Below are 20,961 nucleotides of genomic sequence, written 5' to 3'. Positions count from 1 at the left end.
TGCTACGGTCGCAGGTTCGAATCCTGCCTCGGGCATGGATGTGTGTGATGTCCTTAGGTTAGTTAGGTCCCATAGTGCTCAGAGCCATTTGAACCATTTTTGAACAGGCTGCTAGATTTTTGATGTACATAATATGTAATAACAAATCCATACTTAAATATAGAACTCTAAAACCGGCAGTTTATTTATAACGCGCAAGTTCAATGTATCGGATTGCCTATATTTCTAAAAATATCAAAAGTCCTAGTACATACACCTTGAGTAACTGGTCATTAGCAACTCTCGTTAATATACTCACGACACCAACAAAACAGGAATAAACTTCAAAGTAAACTGAGAAAGAGACTGCACGGAAATAAATGCAATTGATTGGCATGAATTAACTACCAAGCTCATCAACCCGAAACGTTCGCCGAAAATGTCAGGAATGTTTCTAAGCTCAATTCCACTCCTTCGCCCACGAATGCAGCTTTGCTTCGAGTTAGGGTCTCGGGAAGAACCCTCTGGTAACTGTGGTGGCGGGTTTGACGCCTGTCAGTAGCTTCCGATCGTTGGTTATAAGGGTCGCCTGTGGATTACGGCCTGTAGGTTTCTGAACGATAGCTGGAGGGCAAAAGTATCTGCTTGTTAGCAGTCTAGGGCTGCTGTTGTTTCCAATGATGATTCATACAAATTGATTGTTATTAATCTAACGGTATCAGTGAAGGTGCCAGACCGAGTGCATCGTGTTAAGTCTGAGTCTCGTTTAGAATGGCAAAGCCACATATAATTTAAGTCACCTCTGTGGCGTGGTAGTTAAATCTTTCTTATTGTTCTTTACTGCATCCTGTGTAGACGAGTGGTCCCTTAATCTCAAAGTGGTCTGTTCTGAGTACGTATAATTTGTAAATTTATTTTGGTTGTTCATCAGTGCCTCACATATTTCAGGAGGGGCACCTCGTAATTCTCTCTGTTCATTTTGTGTATACATAGACCCCGGGACAAAGGTCACCATATAATTAAGAACGTCTCTACTGTAACAGACCGCCTTCCTCCCGTTGCTCATCAGCAAGCCTTAACCCCTCCATCTCGGTAACCAAGGTATCTAATTCCACGAAAGTGGTAGGTTTCCTAGAAAACGCCACACGTAACCGGTCCTCAGTCTTGATGCCTTTTAATATCGTCCAAACCATATCACCTTCAGCAACTAGCAACCCCAAAGCTAGCACAGCAGTGGATCTCATCAATGTATTCAGGCAAGATCTCGCGCTGGTATTGTATACCTTGCGCTCCAACCCACGCCTGATCTAAGGCGACAACTTCAACTGAATAATGCTCTGTCTCGAATCACGAAGAGATCCTTCACTCTGCATAATTTCAGCGAAGATATTGCTTAAGGCCCAAAGGGTTAACTTGTACCATCCTCAACTCCAAACGACTCTCGCCCGGCCGACTCGCTCCACTCGCCACACACTCACTGCCCAAAATCTTCTTGCTTCGCGGTTTTTGTCCACACCGATGGCGCCACCGGCGTACCTCCGAAGTTATCCAGACAAAGATCGTCAACGAGGGCAAAATCGATAGAAGACCCAGCCTGCGCGGCTGAAATGATTTACAGTTGTGATTAGTTGAGGATATATAAGAACTTTTACTCGAAATATGTCGACTAAATGATTAAGTAATTATTCAAAAAATGCTTTAATATGAGTGACAATCACAATATGTTACCAACCAAGATAGAGAATCAAGTAGCACAGATCTTGTTGTGACAGAAGAAGAACAGTAGCGTTTCTTTATTTTAAAAGATAAATGATAAAGATATGGAAGCGGTATTTTAGAATGCGGAAACTGATCTCTGCATTACAATTTCTTGACGTTACGTAATTGAGTAGTACACGGTAAATTCTCTACATACTTTTATGATTTTTAAATAAATAAAAAGGTATTGTTATAGTCCTTCTTTGTATATGTTAAAAATAACTGTTAGACCCATTTGGTACTGGCCCCACTCGATTGAGCAATATTCTAGTATGGGTCGCAATAGTGGTTTGTAAACAATTTCCTACGTAAACAGTTTGCCTCACCCCAGTACCCGTGACTGAGCCTGCGTGATCACTCCATTTCATATCGCCATAGACTGTTAACACTAAGGCAATTTGTATGAGGTGACTGATTCCAATGTCGACTCATTGATATTGCAGTCATTAGATACTATGGTTTGGCGTTTTGTGACGTGCTGAATTTTACATTTCTGTACATCTTGGTATGTTGGCAACCTTTGCACCACTTTAAGACCTTTTCAAGGTACTTGGGAGATATTCTGCCTTATGTAAGACCCTGTTTTCTTTCTTTACCGAAACATCTTTCAGCAGTTTTACTTCCATCTTTAGTGGGATTTTTTATTATTGTTTGAAAATTATTATAATACGATTAACATTTGAATTTCAGCTATAAATTATTTACATACATGAAAAGCACATAATTAGTTGTGAAATTTTGCGTTGGTTTACATATAAAGTTAATGGCGTATGTTACCTGACCGATACACAAAATATTGTATGTTCATGTGGTTCCAAAAAATAATTCCTGAATATATTGTTATGGTAAACATATGTTTAAATTCTTTTTACACATAGCCTAAATTATGATAAGTTATTTTTATGGTTGTAAGTTGCGACTACCACTTAATTTTAGAGCCTGTCACTTGCAAAGTCATTTCTGGAGGAAATACAGAAAAACAGAAACAGCAAATGATTGATCAAATGTAACGTCTCTAGCGGACGGACAGATTACCAACACTGTCACATGCGATCTCGTGGTTTCTACGGTGGGTAACGCAAGACAGAACACTGGTGTTTGACCAGCATGTAGCATCTTCACATCTTAAAGACGTAGTATTCTGCAGTTGTTTGGTCAATAACGATTGAAAATACGGTAATTTAGTTTTCTTGGTTATCACATTTGATCGCACAGGTTATCAGAGTGTGGAGAGATTGGGAGATTGCCAAATGGAGTACATTTCTCACTGTGTGCATCTGAGATAAAACCACCTGCCAAGAGAAGAGGTCCCACAAACAACTGCCATGCTACACCAGAAGTTAGCAGGCATATAACTTGGGTAAGTTCGTGCTCGAAATGTTGACCGTGAGCACTGATGTACGCTATAATGTGATTAGACGTCTTTCTGTACAATAATCATAGAACGTACACTCTATGACAAGAAAAAAGGAACCCACCACAAAGGAACAACCCAAATGATACGGAGATCGGTAGATGTGATGTACATGTACAGACAACCACACGATTACAATTTCAGAACTATTAGATGATTTGTTCAAGAGATAAAGCCTCTCAAACACAGCAAAACAGTAAAGAATTAGGCCACCTCTGGCCATTATGTAAGCAGTTATTCGGCTAGGCATTGACTGATTGAGGTTTTGGATGTCCTTCAGAGAGATATCATGCTAGATTCCGTCCAGCTGGCTACTTAGATTATCACAATACCGAGATGGTTGCAGGACCCTGCCTATATGCTCCAAACGTTCTCGGTTGGGGAGAGATCCGGCGACCTTGCTGGCGAAGGGAGGGCAGGCATTATCTTGCTGATATGTAAGGCCAGGATAGCTTGCCATGAACAGCAGCAGAAAGAGGCGCAGAAAATCGTCGACGCACCTCTGTGCTGTAAGTGTACCACGGATGAAAACAAAACGAGTCCTGCTCTGAAAAGAAATGGCACCTAAGATGATCGCCGGGCCATATGGCGGCGACAATCAGGTTCTTATCTCACCATTGTCCATGTTGCCCCCAGACATGTCTTCATTGGTCATTGGGGCTCATTTCGAAGCGGGACTCATGACTGAAGACAATTCTACTCCACTCAGAGTCCACGTGTCTGAAGAAGCACCGGAAGGAAGTGGTATACCAACAAGACTGTCGGCCGCTATACGGCCTGACAGTCAGGAGTGATGGTCTGGTGTGCCATCTCACTGTATAGCAGGGCCCCTTTGGCTGTCATCCGCGGCGTCCTTACAGCACAGCGGTACGTCGGCGATGTTCTACGCCCCGTTCTGTTGCCCTTCATGGCGAGCCATCCTTGGCTTACATTTCAGCAAAGTAGTGCATGTGCGCACACGGCGAGAGTTTCAACTGCTTGTTTTCGTTGCATGTCAGAAACGACCTTGGCCAGCGAAGTCGCTGGATCTCACCCTAACTGAGAACTTTTTGAGCATTAAGGGCAGGGCATTCCAACCATCTTGGGATTGTGACGCTAGTTGGACAGAATTTGGCTTGATATCCCTCAGGAGGATATCCAACAACTGAATAACTGTTGCTAATTTGTGACTCCCTGGAGACTGATTTATTACACCCTAGGGATAATCCGTTTTTTCTGAGAAATTCCCCACTCCTCCCTCCTCTCCCTCCCCTCTTCCTACACCAGCCCTCTGGGAAAGCTCCAACCCTCCCCCTCAATAATAAAAGCACCCTATCGATACTAAAGTAATTGACATATTAATTAAATTGACCAATCAGTTACCTCCTTCTATGAAATCCCCTGGCGCTCCCCTCCCATCCTCCACCTCCTCCCTCGCCACCCAGAAAAAATTGGTGGGAAAAACATTCAGCCACACAGAGTGGCCGTGCGGTCTAGGGTGCCTTGTCATGGACTGCGCTGCCCCTCCCGCCAGAGGTTCGAGTCCTTCCTCGGGCATGGCTGAGTGTGTTGCTCTTTGCATAAGTTAGTTTAAGTAGTTTGTAAGTCTAGGGACCAATGTCCTTGGCAGTTTGGTCCCTTTGTAATTAACACACATTCGTACAAAAACATTCAGTCTGTGCAGAGTTGTTGGTGTGGAAGGTGCAATTATTACCCTATCAAGCAACTACATGTCCTAATTACACAAATACACTGCTGCAGTCTGTAAGTGTTGCCTTGCAAGGATCCCACGACCGAAATTCAACTACACTGCAGAGGATAAAAATATATATTCGTTATATATAAAATTCAGATTCCAGCCGTTGGATCTCTCGTTTACGTGGTGGCAAAAGCTTATCATTCACTGCTGTTTTGAAAGATGTAGGTCTTGTGAAATACATAAAAAACAGTAATTAAATACATATATATACTGCTGTTTCCAGTCATGCAAAGAATACTGTCATGAAATCGATGTATTCTAACTCACCACACATAATTACACAGTTACAGATCGCGCTAAAAAAGTGGGCCAAAAACACATCTTTCTGATTGCACACGCTTGATTCTTCATACACATCATATGCAGACTACCAGGTGATGATAGGGTCGCAGACGCATGCACATTGAAAAGCTGGCAGCGACTGAGAGAGCACCAGGCTTCCATTGGTAGCAGCCTCCGTTTGCCTGTTCCTTAATCTTTGAACAAGGCATCAGATGCCAATGTCCCTTTGATACCAGACTCACTTCCTATTTTGCTCGAAAACGCACACCTTCCATACCAGGTCAGTGGACACAGCTGCTCTATGTGCTCGCCCTGCTGTGCAGATACTGACTGAGTAAGTTCACAACACAACTTGCAGAGTATGCTGGGAGAACCAAATTCTGCACCCCTCCTCCCTCCAGTCCCCTACTCCCCTCCCTCCGTGCCCCTCCAGTTAGGTCATTTGGTATGAAGTCAATTACGTGGGAAGTAGCTGAGACTTTCAAATTTCAGCCCAGTTGCATGCTATGTCCTTAAATGATCTGCAGAGGGTTTGGATTGGTACGTGTGCTAGCGATACCACTATCGGAAGGAACAAATTTATCACTTGGGAATTTGACGTTACTATTGGTTTTTAAAGCGCTATATAATCCCTAAATTAGTTCTCTTAGCTACGCTAGGACGAAGAACGACGACGGCGAGAGGAGAAGGAGGAGGCAGAAGAGGGTCTACCACATGACAGGATAGCAACAACAAAGAATACCATTCCCACCTTTCTGCTGCAAGATAGAGTTCACTGGACTGTATTGAGTAGCAGTAAACACCACACACTTGAATCACATTCCATTCCATAGTAGTAATTGTCATGGTTAGATGTCAGGGATCACTGAAACTGCTTTATGTTTTTAAATGTTTTAGCGATGAAAAACCTTTTCTATGTGCTGATTTTTATCCACTTGATTTCTCAGGCGTGAAGTTCAGCGTAAAATGTACATGTTTTTACAACAAAAATATTTTAAGACCTGAAGATGACAGTAGTGCCTGTTCAAATCGTTTGTCTTGGATAAAGAGATATTTTATGCCATGTTGGTTGTTGAATGGTGTTTTACGGTCACTGAAATACTCGCACATCCCGCGCACTCATGTCCTAATGTCCACATCTGAAATGGACAGGGGTCTTACCGATTAGGCCAGGCCCGCAGCCAGACTTGGCCCCCCAGAGAGGACCGTCTGGCCATGGATGGTGTCCAGTATGACCTGAGTGGTAGGAATTCGGATGCTATCAATACGTCCATCACCAGCACTTCTCAGTGGTCAATACTGAATATTCTCAAATATCCACGTATAACTCGGAGAACACTTGTAACAAACGGATTGTGAAGGCTGCCCAACACATATTGAGTATTAGTTCGCTATTCACCCTCCCAGAGAGTGACACTGTTGTACCCCACTTAGCCGGTTTGGGAGACTGAGCGATGGCTTGCACCTTGAGCCAGAAATGTCCATTTTTTTCTAGTCAGTGTCTACCTCCAACCGTCACCCGGACAGCCAGCAGATTCGTCCTAGGAAACCTGTCACATATTTATCAGTGTAATTACGGAAAAAATATTGCGATTGCAGCCCCAATCTGGTGACATTAGACAATGAGTGAAGTACCGGAAATACCTCCTTCTGACGACTGTGGCGCTGGAAATATCAATATCTATATCCTTCTTATGACTGGACATGATTTTCGACATAAAGTCTTTCATCCACAGTATGGCTATCGATGTGCTTAAATCTCAATTTTCCACGTCATATCCATAACTCCCTTAAGACCAGGCACAGTTATTTTCTTTGCACATGTCAGAGCACTGACCACATTAACTTAACACTTAACATTTCCGATTATTCCGCATGTGTATAGCATCCGAAAAAATTATTATATGTCCACATTCACACTGGCTAGGTGTCTCAGTTCTCCCCAGTTCTATACATTTATTTGACATTTAAGTGTCCCAGCCCTTATTTGACATTTAAGTCTCCCAGCCAATCATATTCGAGAATAGATTGTAGGCATTTTCAGTTAGCGTTTCTGGAAGGTGCTGCATCCCACCAAGACTCTTTCAAACAAGTCGTGATTTCCCTAAATCGCTTCAGGCAAATTCAGGGATGGTTCCTTTGAAAGGCCACGGCCGATTTCCTTCCCCATCCTTCCCTCACCCGAGCTTGCGCTCCGTCTCTAATGACCTCGTTGTCGGCGGGACGTTAAACACTAATCTCTTCCCTCCTCTCAACCAAGTGTTGTAAAGCACATGCGCCAGGCACTGTGCGATAAGCAACAGTGCTCCCGCAGGTGAAATGGTTGGAAAGACATCACCAATATGGGTTGGTGTACTGTAGTGAACATCGCAGTCGATAGTGCAACAAAGGACATGTGAGGATCTGCTTAGGGGAACCGATGAGAGAATGTTTTTCCTATCCATTATAATACAGACCTATTGTCCGCCCTGCCTGTACACTATAGCAGATCCAGTTGAACTTTTGCATTCGTGTATCCCGCAGGTGTTTTCAAAACGAATCTATCACCCCCTATGGTCGGTTCGTCAATACATTGAAATGAGAATTACCCACATCACATCTATCCTCCCCTTACCACTACACATATGCAATTTTTTCACATGAATAGCAGTCTGATCACAGCCCACAAGCCACAGTAACTTTACGTTCAAGCACTATCTTTTCTGACCATCATTTACAGGAGTATAGCATCACAAAAGATTATGCTATGTTCCCACTCACACCAGCTGGGTGTAGTTTTGCGCGGCCTCCTATAGCTTCCCAGTAGCAAAACCCTCCTGCCAAATAGTTCTTCTCACATATTCGTCGAGGGATAAATGGCGCAATTAGAGTTAAAAAACCTTGGTGTCTTTTGTTTATGTTACATACATTCTTGCACGGCAGTTGGTGTTTGATGGAATATGAAGAAATGGTACCCCAAGCCAAGTCACAGAACCCTGATAATTCTCTCGAAATCCTATCACATTCCAACAGCACTATTCCATTAATTACAAGGCTGACAGGTAGAGAAAAACGTAGCACACTAACCCCCAGGAGGAAATTCTGAATCATGGAGAGTATATACAGATCGCACAAACAAATTCAAAAGCATACCATCTATAATCCTTCGATATCGAATGACAGTCTATAAATATCACTCATTAAGTGTCCTGGACTCCTTTATCGTATTGCTACGATTACTAAGTTAGAAATACGACAGTGTAATAGTGTGTCCCTTGGAGCAGATGTCCAGTGAACGAAGTCGCTTGCACAAACCTGTGTAAAGTTTTGTCACCCATACTGCAGACGGACCATATCCTGCAAACTACACTACTGGCCATTAAAATTACTACACCACGAAGATGACGTGCTACAGACGCGAAATTTAACCGACAGGAAGAAGATGCTGTGATATGCAAATCATTAGCTTTTCAGAGAATTCACACAAGGTTGGCGCCGGTGGCGATACCTACAACGTGCTGACATGAGGAAAGTTTCCAACCGATTTCTCATACACAAACAGCAGTTGACCGGCGTTGCCTGGTGAAATGTTGTTGAGATGCCTCGTGTAACAAGGAGAAATGCGTACCATCACGTTTCCGACTTTGATAAAGGTCAGATTGTAGCCTATCGCGATTGCGGTTTATCGTATCGCGACATTGCTGCTCGCGTTGGTCGAGATCCAATGACTGTTAGCAGAATATGGAATTGATGGGGTTAGGATGGTAATACGGAACGCCGTGCTGGATCCCAACGGCCTCGTATCTCTAGCAGTCGACATGACAGGCATCTTATCCGCACGGCTGTAACGGATCGTGCAGCCATTTCTCGATCCCTGAGTCAACAGATGGGGACGTTTGCAAGACAACTACCATCTGCACGAACAGTTCGACGACGTTTGCAGCAGCATGGACTATCAGTTTGGAGACCATGGCTGCGGTTACCCTTGACACTGCATCACAGACAGGAACACCTGTGATGGTTTACTCAATGACGAACCTGGGTGCACAAATGGCAAAACGTCATTTTTTCGGCTGAATGCAGGTTCTGTTTACAACATCAGGTTGTCGCATCCGTGTTTGGCGACGTCGTGATGAACGCACATTGGAAGCGTGTATTCGTTATCGCCATACTGGCGAATCACCCAGCGTGATGGTATGGGGTGCAATTGGTTACACTTCTCGGTCACCTCTTGTTCGCATTGACGGCACTTTGAACAGTGGACGTTACATTTCAGATGTGTTACGACCCGTGGCTCTACCCTTCATTCGATCCCTGCGAAACCCTACACTTCAGCAGGATAATGCACGACCGCATGTTGCAGGTCCTGTACGAGCCTTTCTGAATACAGAAAACGTTCGACTGCTGCCCTGGGCAGAATATTCTCCAGATCTCTCACCAACTGAAAACGTCTGGTCGATGATGGCCGAGCAACTGGTTCGTCACAATACGCCAGTCACTACTCTTGATGAACTGTGGTATCTTGTTGAAGCTGCATGGGTAGCTGTACCTGTACACACCATCCAAGCTCTGTTTGACTCAATGCCCAGGCGTATCAAGGCCGTTATTACGGCCAGAGGTGGTTGTTGTGGGTACTGATATCTCAGGTTCTATGCACCCAAACTGCGTGAAAATAATCATATGTCAGTTCTAGTATAATATATTTGTCCAATGAATACCCGTTTATTATCTGCATTTCTTCTTGGTGTATCAATTTTAATGGCCAGTAGTGTATCAATCATAAGACAGGGTTCCTGTGTTGTTCTTTCATAAGCAGTTCGATAAGTTATTTTTCTGCTGTAACATATCCAAGCAGAATATGATTATAGCTTTGTACACCGCAACACATTTTGTTTTTCTGCTATAACTTTGAGGTCTGTGTCAGGAGCTGAACCAGCACTAATACTTTTCGAAACATCGGCTCTCACAGAAAGCTGGACATCAATACTGTAAGCTCAGCTGCTCCCACAGTACACAAGAAGATTGAAGTAAAAGACTGAGGTGATGTTTCTTATTCATAAAAATGTGGACAACATCTCAATATATGGAAACTGCATGAGTTTGCGGCATTGTGGAGCGCTTCCAAACAGCTTTCTAGAGATGATGTCCTCTACATTTAGTCTGATCTTCCACTGTTATGGGGTAGCGGATGTCACGGTGTTCTGTTTTCGAAGAGACCCAGAACATTGATTCCGCTTAGTAGTCGTGCATATTTCACCCGGGTATGTGATCGCTGTTTCGGTGCCCTAGGTGTCGATCATTCTGACCCCCAGATCTTTGGACACTGCGTCTTTCATTTCTATGATTTACAGTGCATAACCTCATGTGGAACAAGGAGGTATTTTGCAGTACTTAAACCCGTAGAGCACAGATAGTATGCACCATCAGTTGTAAATCCCACCAGTGGAGGAATGGAATGATTTTCATACACCCAGTCGTGCATATAAGTACCCTCATCACTCTACATTTTTCGTCGTATTTTCATCAGTTTTATGTATTTTCCACCAATTTTCGTAATTTTAACAGATTTTCCATAATTTCAATGCATTTTACTCAATTACTCGAGGTCAAAATACCAGTGTCGATCAGTTGTCACGTCAACAAAACGTCTCAACGCGTCCATCTCGTGGTGCTATTAGCCAATGACGTTGCAGCACGGTTCTCAATTCCTGTATCTTTGCTTAACGACCCCCTCCATTACTTTGTGAGGATCATATACATGTGGACACACTGCAAACCCTGTTGCGCTGCCTACATCAAATGTCACAAACGGTGTTTCATAGTGCAGGAAATAGCCATCAGCAGAGGGGAGGTGCAAAAGCTACGTTCATTAGCTGCAACATTTTTCTAAAGTCGGTAAGATTTTATTACAATTTGCCTCTCCCTCTTTGTGGTTATGAGTCTCAAAGTATTCTCGCATTCATAGTATAAAGTCAGAGATTTCTATTTAGTTGAACCTATTGGCTAAGGACCCTGAACAAAACTCTGGGTGACCTCTCTCCATGCATCTCCTAACTCTTCCACTGTCTTAAGCCAACCCTCCCTGCAGAATTGTCTCCAATTTGTTTTGGGCCTGACCTGGAGTAGGAGCGTACTCTACCTGCTGACAGTCAACGTCTCGTGAAGGAACAGAAAGAACTGATTCAAAATGGTTCAAATGGCTCTGAGCACTACGGCACTTAACAGCTATGGTCATCAGTCCCCTAGAACTTAGAACTACTTAAACCTAACTAACCTAAGGACAGCACACAACACCCAGCCATCACGAGTCAGAGAAAATCCCTGACCCCGCCGAGAAAGAACTGAGTTCTGTCCAATCGATACACTTTGATACTTCGTTTTTGCAACGAGTATAACACTGATTGACACTGGCGATGCAGACCGATATTGTCATTCCAGTACTGTAACTGCTGTTCTGTGAAGTATGTTCTATACCACTCTTACTCACATCACACATCCAGTTACACACACTCTCTCTAGATGCTGAGGAATTTAGCACTCCTTAATGGTGTATAGTAGATACGAACCTGACACATTTGAGAGTGTTGTGATGATATACCAGACGACTGAGAAGAAGAAGACACGTAAGATTTATACGTAATAGAGCTCCAGATGGAACGAGTTTGAAACATTTTAGTAAATCAACTGTGGTGTCAATTCTAGGAAGTTGTTCTAGAGCGACGGAGTTAGTATCAACAGGGAGCTGGGAAAGGAAAATTGATCGTAAAACATAAACACACGTACTCCTAAGACTTTACGGTTCTGCACTGAAACACGCTACAATGTTAAATGTACAATGTACAATGTAGTCATGTTGAATGCAACACTCTTAACGCAGTAATGCAGGAAATGTTGTAACCTCCCAAGAAAAATGCTAATGAAAATATTTTAAATGTCAATGGACACAGAGCCAAGTGTAACCTCCCCGTAATTATTTTTAAATGATATTAATTCAATAAAAAATGAAATCTCAGTGACAATGAAAACACAAATAGACCGAAATGTCGATCTTTAGGCCCTGATTATACTCAAATTCTTACCTCAGTAATACTGCATCTGCTCTTATTTTTCGCCATAGCTTGGAGGAAATGCATCGCAAATATAATTTTGAATTTAAGGGAAACTTTTCTTTAAGGAAATGCAAGGGAAATATTATTTCAAAAAGGGATTCTTTGTTAAAATGCTTGGTTTGAAAATAAAATTATTATTGGGGCGGTTCTTGAACAAATTAGTTACAGTTAATTTACATTACATTATCAGATGTGCGCAAAGCTGCTTCATTACCTTATTTAACAATATACCTCGTCCTGAATCTTGACCAGAGCCATGTCCGCGCCCGCCGACTCCTCACACACAACCCGACTGTCTCTCGCGTACTACTAGCACCGACTACTACATGCAACTGCTCAGTACTCTCGCGCGCTATTACTCTCTCGCAACACAGCTGACTATCTGCTCTCTGGTCAAAGATTGTCATGGCTCACCATCGCTGCGTACGCGTTTCAATGTATGTCCAAAATCTGACATACATTCACCCTCTAAGTTTTCTATCGCACTTACTTTGGTGACAAACTTTGAGATGACAGACTGCTTCCTTCTACACCAAATAAAAACATCGATTATTTGTGATACATGCACAATACAGCTTTCTGAAGGTGTATAGCGCCCACCGTTCACATCCGATTACGGTTCAGAAATTATACTATACTCGCATCAGTCCTATAAAATGATCGCCAGCAATGGAAAATGCATAAACCAACGACTTCTTATGTGGAAATACTCGTAGACAAATGCATAGCAGTGGGAATTTGACATGTGAAATTACACACCATGATGCACTGAATCTATGAACAGGACTTCTGTCAACCAGATGTATACGCTTGGTTTACATTACCTCACAAACCCCTGTCACTAACTAAGAGTCACCGCAGTAATGAAACTGAAGACTCGATTTATGTCCAAGATGTGGCAGGGGAATGGAGTACTTCACATACATTTTCGTTCATCTAGAGGAGTGTGCCAAAATAGCTTTTCCATTGGTTTGGTTGACATGATTCATCACACATGTGTTGGAAGTCCTCTGCTGACTGCAGTATGGAGAGGTTTGCTGTTAATGATCGCAGGTAGATAGCCACACACAGAACATGCAATTGTATACGAGGCCAATGCAGGTTGTACCACACAACTGGTACAACTCCAAGAGAACAACGGGAAAAAATGGTTAAATATGCAACCTGCTGATCCATCTCCCTCTCTTTGTAATGCATCATCAGTCTACCATTAAACAATACCTTGTTACAACCCCTCTCAACCGATTACTCTATCTACATTCTATAATCCTTTAATGCAGATCCATGGCAGTTAAGAGGCAGATGGTTCACTTTTTCAGAAAAGCATCAAAGACAGCCATCAACTTTTATGCATCCCTATTACCTCAATTGACATACAGCAGTATGTTATTAGAAATCCTGCTGCAACTGTTCTGGAAGGTATTTGTTAGCTGACACTGCATGGTTGTGATTGGTAGAGTACAGAGAATCTCATTGTAAATACTGTTAGTTCGAATTTAAACCACATAAACCATGTTGCGCAGAGTAAAACATGCAGTCCATTCGGTAGTTGTGTATCGCAGCTCCCCAAGCTGGTAATACAATGCTCTTGGGCTAAAGATCCTTTACAAAAGTCTATAAGGTGTTTACCGATAACTTTGAGGCCACAACTGGGCTTGTGATCCAACATAAGCAAATTTATTACTCTACACGAGCAGAAGTAACATAAAATACGTAAGATTGCAAATATTGATGGAAAATACATATGAATGGAGGGAAAATACCCAAAAATGTGGGGAAATTGAGGGAGAATGAGGGAATACTTACATGTCTGCTGGAGTCATGCACTGCTGTAGTCATACACTGCTTGAATGTGTTAGAGCAGAGAAACAACATATCAAACTGCCTATAATAGAACGACACCGGAACCTTCTCTTGTGACTGATAGTTTGTGGCATATGGCGGTCCTGCAGTACAGGTGACAAAACTTTACAGAGATCTGTGCAAGTGACTTCGATCACTTGCCACCTGCTCCAATGGATCAGTATGTGCAGATTTATTTCGCTCGATCTCAACACACAGACGTTGTCTGTTTTCAATATATCAGAAGAAAAATGGTTCAAATGGCTCTGAGCACTATGGGCCTTAACATCTGTGGTCATCAGTCCCCTAGAACTTAGAACTACTTAAACCTAACTAACCTAAGGATATCACACACATCCATACCCGAGGCAAATTTCATGAAACAACAACGTAATCGTGGAAGAGTATCACCGGCACCATACAGTAGGGAAATTTTGTGGGTGCGTTATTGAAGCAATTCTCATATGTCATATGAGTCACATTAAGCGATGTAACTGAGCAGTCGTAGTCAATGACATGTGCAGGGAGTGTGGAAAGAAAGAAATAAAATTCTAAGTTAGTAATGAAGTAATGAGGTAGCGTTTGGACATTCTGGAATATAAACTGCTTTTTAACCATTTGAATACTATATAACGGTACTTGTAGAAGGGACAGAAAAATCAAGGCTACAGGTGGAATCGTGTAAAGATACATCGTATGAAAAGATAGAACTGATGATACACGAAAAGAGGAAATCAGCACAAAGGCTTGAGAACCAAATACAAAACAATTGAAAGTGCACAAAAAATAAATAACTTGCACAGTGACCAACTGGCTGGAATGTCGCTACGGGAAAGACAAAGGAAGATGAAAGTAACACACCCACTACGCAGAAACAAAAACAAGAAATGGTTTTCATTTAATGCAAAACTTTGCCATTACAATGTGCTATTAAAGACCGAAAGTGTGCTTCTGATCAGAAGTCGAAGTGGGAAACTAATAAAGTCTACGAGCAACTGAGGAACTGTATAAGACTTGTTTTGCTGTTGCCGACAGATTTACGTGGAAAGCCAGCACGGTTTTGGAGCAAGTGGAGAGGAGGCATCCATAAAACCAGTTGCCTACGTGAAATCAAGAATAGTATGAAGCGGGTGTAATCAACATTTAGCCAGTATATAACAGGCGTAATTACAGGAACACAGAAGGCAGTGAACAACAGAACAACAAGTAAGACAACAGGTACACAGAAGACAGTGTACAACTGGCATAACTACGGCAACACAGAAGCCAGTCTTCCAACAGGCGTAATTACCTGATCACAAAAGGCATCGTACAACAGGTACGACCACAGGAACACAGAAGGCAGTGTGCAACAAACATAGAGGAACACGCATGACTATAAGAAAACAGTGTACAACTGGCATAACTACGGGAACACAGAAGTCAGTCTTCCAACAGGCGTAATTACCTGATCACAAAAGGCATCGTACAACAGGTACGACTACAGGAACACAGAAGGCAGTGTGCAACAAACATAGAGGAACACTCATGACTATAAGAAAACAGATGCCAATGGATAAAGTCGCAATTACAGTACCAAAGAAGGAATCGTACAACCGGGATGAGTACAGGAACATAGAGGGTAATGAATAACAAGCATATTTAAGAGAGCTTTGAGGCAATGTACAACAGGCATAATTACAGGAACGCAGTAAGCAGCCTACAACAGGCATAATTACAGGAACCCTCGGTGAGATCAAATGATTCTGGTATCGAAAAACACACTAAACGGCATTTGTAGCGAGACTGCAGAGAAGGTCAACCCGAAACAATTACGAATCAGTGGGATGCTCAAAAAGAGGACACTCTAAATGAATGTTTGTCGTGACCCACAGCAGACACAATCGAATTGAAACAAACAAATGTAACAGCGAAGTGTAGTGGAATCCGTGTATGGTGCTGGAGGCAAGCTCTGTCGCGTAGGCGCTAGCGGCTTGATAATCCACCTCGCAAGCGGCGATTACGTCAACATTGGGACCACGGAGCTGTGTCCCCGCACAGGCCAAGGCCAGCCGGTTGCTGGCCGTATCTGTATTCCTTATTCTGCATGGCTGCACTGCTGGTGCCCGGCGTTTAACACACAGAGTTCCTGCACAAACATACCACGGTCTTCAGACAATACTACTTCAATCTACTGTTCATCACTACAATATTGTGATCTGAGTCTATGTCTGCTCCTGGGTACACCTTACAATCCAGTATCTGATTCCGGAATCTGTCTGACCATGATCTAATCTAACTGAAATCTTCCCATATCGCCCTGCCTTTTCCAAGTATACCTCCTCTTCTTGTGATTCTTGAACAGTGTATTCGCTATTACTAGCTGAAACTTATTACAGAACTCAATTAGTCTTTCTCCTCTCTCATTCCTTGTCCCGAGCCCATATTCTCCTGTAACCTTTTCTTCTACTCCTTCCCCTTACAACTGCATTCCAGTCCCCCATGACTATTAGATTTTCATCCCCCTTTACATACTGTACTACCTTTTCAATATCCTGATACACTTTCTCTATCTCTTCATCTTCAGATTGCGACGTATGTATACCTGAACTATCGTCGGTGTTGGTTTGCTGTCTATTCTCATAAGAACAACCTGTCACTGAACTGTTCACAGGGCACTCTCTGCCCTACCTTCCTATTCATAACGAATCCTACACCTGTTATACCATTTTCTGCTCCTGCTGATATTACCCTATACTAATCTGATCAGAAATCCTGGTCTTCTTTCCACTTCACTTCACTGACGATTACTATATCTAGATCCCTTTTCAGATTTTCTGGTTTCCCGACCATGTTCAAGCCTCTGACATTCCACGCCTCGACTCGTAGAACGCTATCCTTTCGTTGATTATTGAATCTTTTTCTTATGGTAACCTCTCCGTTGGCAGTCCCCTCCAGGAGATCCGAATGGGGGACTATTCCGAAATCTTTTGCCAATGGAGATATCATCATGACACTTTTCAGTCCCAGGCCACATGTCCTGTGGATACACGTTACGTGTCTTTAGTGCAGTGGTTTCCATTGCCTTCTGCATCCTCATGCCGTTGGTCACTGCTGATTGTTCAGCCTTTAGGGGCAGTTTCCCACCCCTAGGACAAGAGAGTATCCTGAAGCTCTGTCACTCCTCCGCCCTCTTTGACAAGGCCGTTGGCAGAATGAGGGTGACTTTTTATGCCGGAAGTCTTCGGCCGCCAGTGCTGATTATTAATCAAACTTTAAACAGCGGCGGGATTCGAACCCGGGACCGAAGACGTTTTGATTATGAATCAAAGACGCTACCCTTAGACCGCGAATAACAAAAGTGACAGGACGCCAGGCGAGAGGAAGGCGACTATTACTATAATAATCAGTAGTTCTCCATGCAGGCTGACGGGGTCGCAATAGTAAAAGTCAAACATCAGGCAAGGAATGACGTTACTGCCATTATGACGCGTTCCGCAGTTTATCCATCATGAGATATCCAGAAGTGATTATTGTACGTAGGTACGGCGTTTCAACATTCGTAGACGAGACTGACATTTGACTATTGCCGTTGGGACCCGGCCAGAATGAATATAGTTACTGATTGTTTTAATTTCAAGTCTGACGTCGTATAATATATAACGAAAGAAATATGTTTTCGCGCGATACAATTACAAAAATACAGTTTTCGGTCTTTTCCTATGACTTTACTGTGAAACCCTCCTTTTTCCAAAAGGCCAACTGTAGCCGCCCTTCGTCGATCTGCTGTCGTCAATTTCTCTGACGGAAGACATCATGTTGTTATCTACTGTATATGCCTGACATTTAGTTATATTATACATCAGATGGAGCTGCCACAAACATCTTCACTGTAACGGCGACTAAATTTCGGATTTTCATAGTTATTAATGTTAACTTCTTGTTCAGTCGATCACCCTTCATTTGTTGCTGCTTAACCGGCGACAGGGGAGTTAATAACGTCTGTGGATGTTAGTTATTTTTTACTAATACACACGTAATTACGGAAATCACATTAGTTTTTTTATCAACAACATTTAATAATAATTAAAGGAGCATGAATGATTGCGTTTTGTATAGAGGGAAAAGCAAGGTTGATCCTACAGTTACTCTCAGAAATTACGGCACTAAAATTTCCGTGATTTTTATAGTTCGTCACTCAAAGATATTATAGCAAGGGCTATGATCCATTACTATACTTCTATAAAGTCATTCAAACTTTGACGTTTTTATTTTCACAAAGCTAAGTGTTCAGTTACGTTCTTGTATTCAGTTTAACGTCCCGTCGTATAGTCCACAGGTCCAGTTATCAGTTATTCGGCATGTAATAGAGTTTAATACTGAGCGCTACTTATCTCGCGCACACAGTTTCTCAGATGTTCTTAGTCCGTGACCTTACATATCGATAATTTTAATTAAAACTTTTCAGTGCTATTAATTATTTCCAATATTATCGATCCCCCCCCCATATGAGAACAAGCCTGATAATATTGTTCTTAATTAAAAGAGCGGTTATACAATGCTAGGTATCCTACAGCTACAGGTACAGTTTGCGAGTATCAAAATATGTAACATCATTGGCTTATCATTTGACTGTACTGACTTAGGCGCTTCCATTTTTTGTACTGCCAAGGGACCATAAACCTTAGCACGTGACATAAATGTTAACTAGATACATCCACCCGTTCCTGAGAAAAAATGCTCTTAACAGACGGATGGACAACAAAAAGCTCCTATAAGGGTTTCGTTTTTACCGATTCCAGAACGGAAAAAAAAGAAAAAAAAGAGGACAGAGCTTACTGCTCAGACACGACACCATGCAAAGAGTAAAAAGTAGGTGAATAAGTAGATTAGTCTTTCTCGATTTTACAAAGGCATTTGGCATTGAAAAATTTGAGGAAAAAATTAAAGAAAAACAGAGAGCATACGAGCGTTGTCTGCAATCTCCCAGTGACCAAATAGGAGAACACTACAGCCTGATGAGAAGCGGCCGGTACGAAAATTTGCACCCAAGGTCATCTCGCTGTCCTGCAGATTGCCAGTTAGTGATAATTTCAAATTTCAGTAAAAATTACTTAAAAAATATTAGACACCTCTATTCTTAGTCTAGAGTACGATGGAGTAAACTTCAAAAGAAAATTCTTACCAGTTGCTACAAACAAAAATGAAAACTAGCAACACAACAAATTTTGCCGAAAAATACTTTTTTAACCACTGACATATTTAGACGGAAAATAGTATAAGAACATTCTCGGAGTTTATAGATGCATGTGATAGATATTTTATCATGAAAACACACAAGTATTCTGAGATAAAAAATAAAATATCATTGTTGTTGTTGTTGTGGTCTTCAGTCCTGAGACTGGTTTGATGCAGCTCTCCATGCTACTCTATCCTGTGCAAGCTTCTTCATCTCCCAGTATCTACTGCAACCTACATCCTTCTGAATCTGCTTAGTGTATTCATCTCTTGGTCTCCCTCTACGATTTTTACCCTCCACACTGCCCTCCAATGCTAAATTTGTGATCCCTTGATGCCTCAAAACATGTCCTACCAACCGATCCCTTCTTCTAGTCAAGTTGTGCCACAAACTTCTCTTCTCCCCAATCCTATTCAATACCTCCTCATTAGTTACGTGATCTACCCACCTTATCTTCAGCATTCTTCTGTAGCACCACATTTCGAAAGCTTCTATTCTCTTCTTGTCCAAACTAGTTATCGTCCATGTTTCACTTCCATACATGGCTACACTCCATACAAATACTTTCAGAAACGACTTCCTGACACTTAAATCTATACTCGATGTTAACAAATTCCTCTTCTTGAGAAACGCTTTCCTTGCCATTGCCAGTCTACATTTTATATCCTCTCTACTTCGACCATCATCGGTTATTTTACTCCCTAAATAGCAAAACTCCTTTACTACTTTAAGTGTCTCATTTCCTAATCTAATTCCCTCAGCATCACCCGACTTAATTTGACTACATTCCATTATCCTCGTTTTGCTTTTGTTGATGTTCATCTTATATCCTCCTTTCAAGACACTGTCCATTCCGTTCAACTGCTCTTCCAAGTCCTTTGCTGTCTCTGACAGAATTACAATGTCATCGGCGAACCTCAAAGTTTTTACTTCTTCTCCATGAATTTTAATACCTACTCCGAATTTTTCTTTTGTTTCCTTTACTGCTTGCTCAATATACAGATTGAATAACATCGGGGAGAGGCTACAACCCTGTCTTACTCCTTTCCCAACCACTGCTTCCCTTTCATGCCCCTCGACTCTTATAACTGCCATCTGGTTTCTGTACAAACTGTAAATAGCCTTTCGCTCCCTGTATTTTACCCCTGCCACCTTCAGAATTTGAAAGAGAGTATTCCAGTTAACATTGTCAAAAGCTTTCTCTAAGTCTACAAATGCTAGAAACGTAGGTTTGCCTTTTCTTAATCTTTCTTCTAAGATAAGTCGTAAGGTCATTATTGCCTCTCGTGTTCCAACATTTCTACGGAATCCAAACTGATCTTCCCCGAGGTCGGCTTCTACCAGTTTTTCCATTCGTCTGTAAAGAATTCGCGTTAGTATTTTGCAGCTGTGACTTATTAAACTGATAGTTCGGTAATTTTCACATCTGTCAACACCTGCTTTCTTTGGGATTGGAATTATTATATTCTTCTTGAAGTCTGAGGGTATTTCGCCTGTCTCATACATCGTGCTCACCAGATGGTAGAGTTTTGTCATGACTGGCTCTCCCGAGGCCATCAGTAGTTCAAATGGAATGTTGTCTACTCCCGGGGCCTTGTTTCGACTCAGGTCTTTCAGTGCTCTGTCAAACTCTTCACGCAGT

Source organism: Schistocerca cancellata, chromosome 7 (assembly GCF_023864275.1).
Source record: "Schistocerca cancellata isolate TAMUIC-IGC-003103 chromosome 7, iqSchCanc2.1, whole genome shotgun sequence".
NCBI lineage: Eukaryota > Metazoa > Arthropoda > Insecta > Orthoptera > Acrididae > Schistocerca > Schistocerca cancellata.
The sequence above is the reverse complement of the archived record's forward strand: the minus strand, read 5'-3'. Positions refer to the sequence as shown.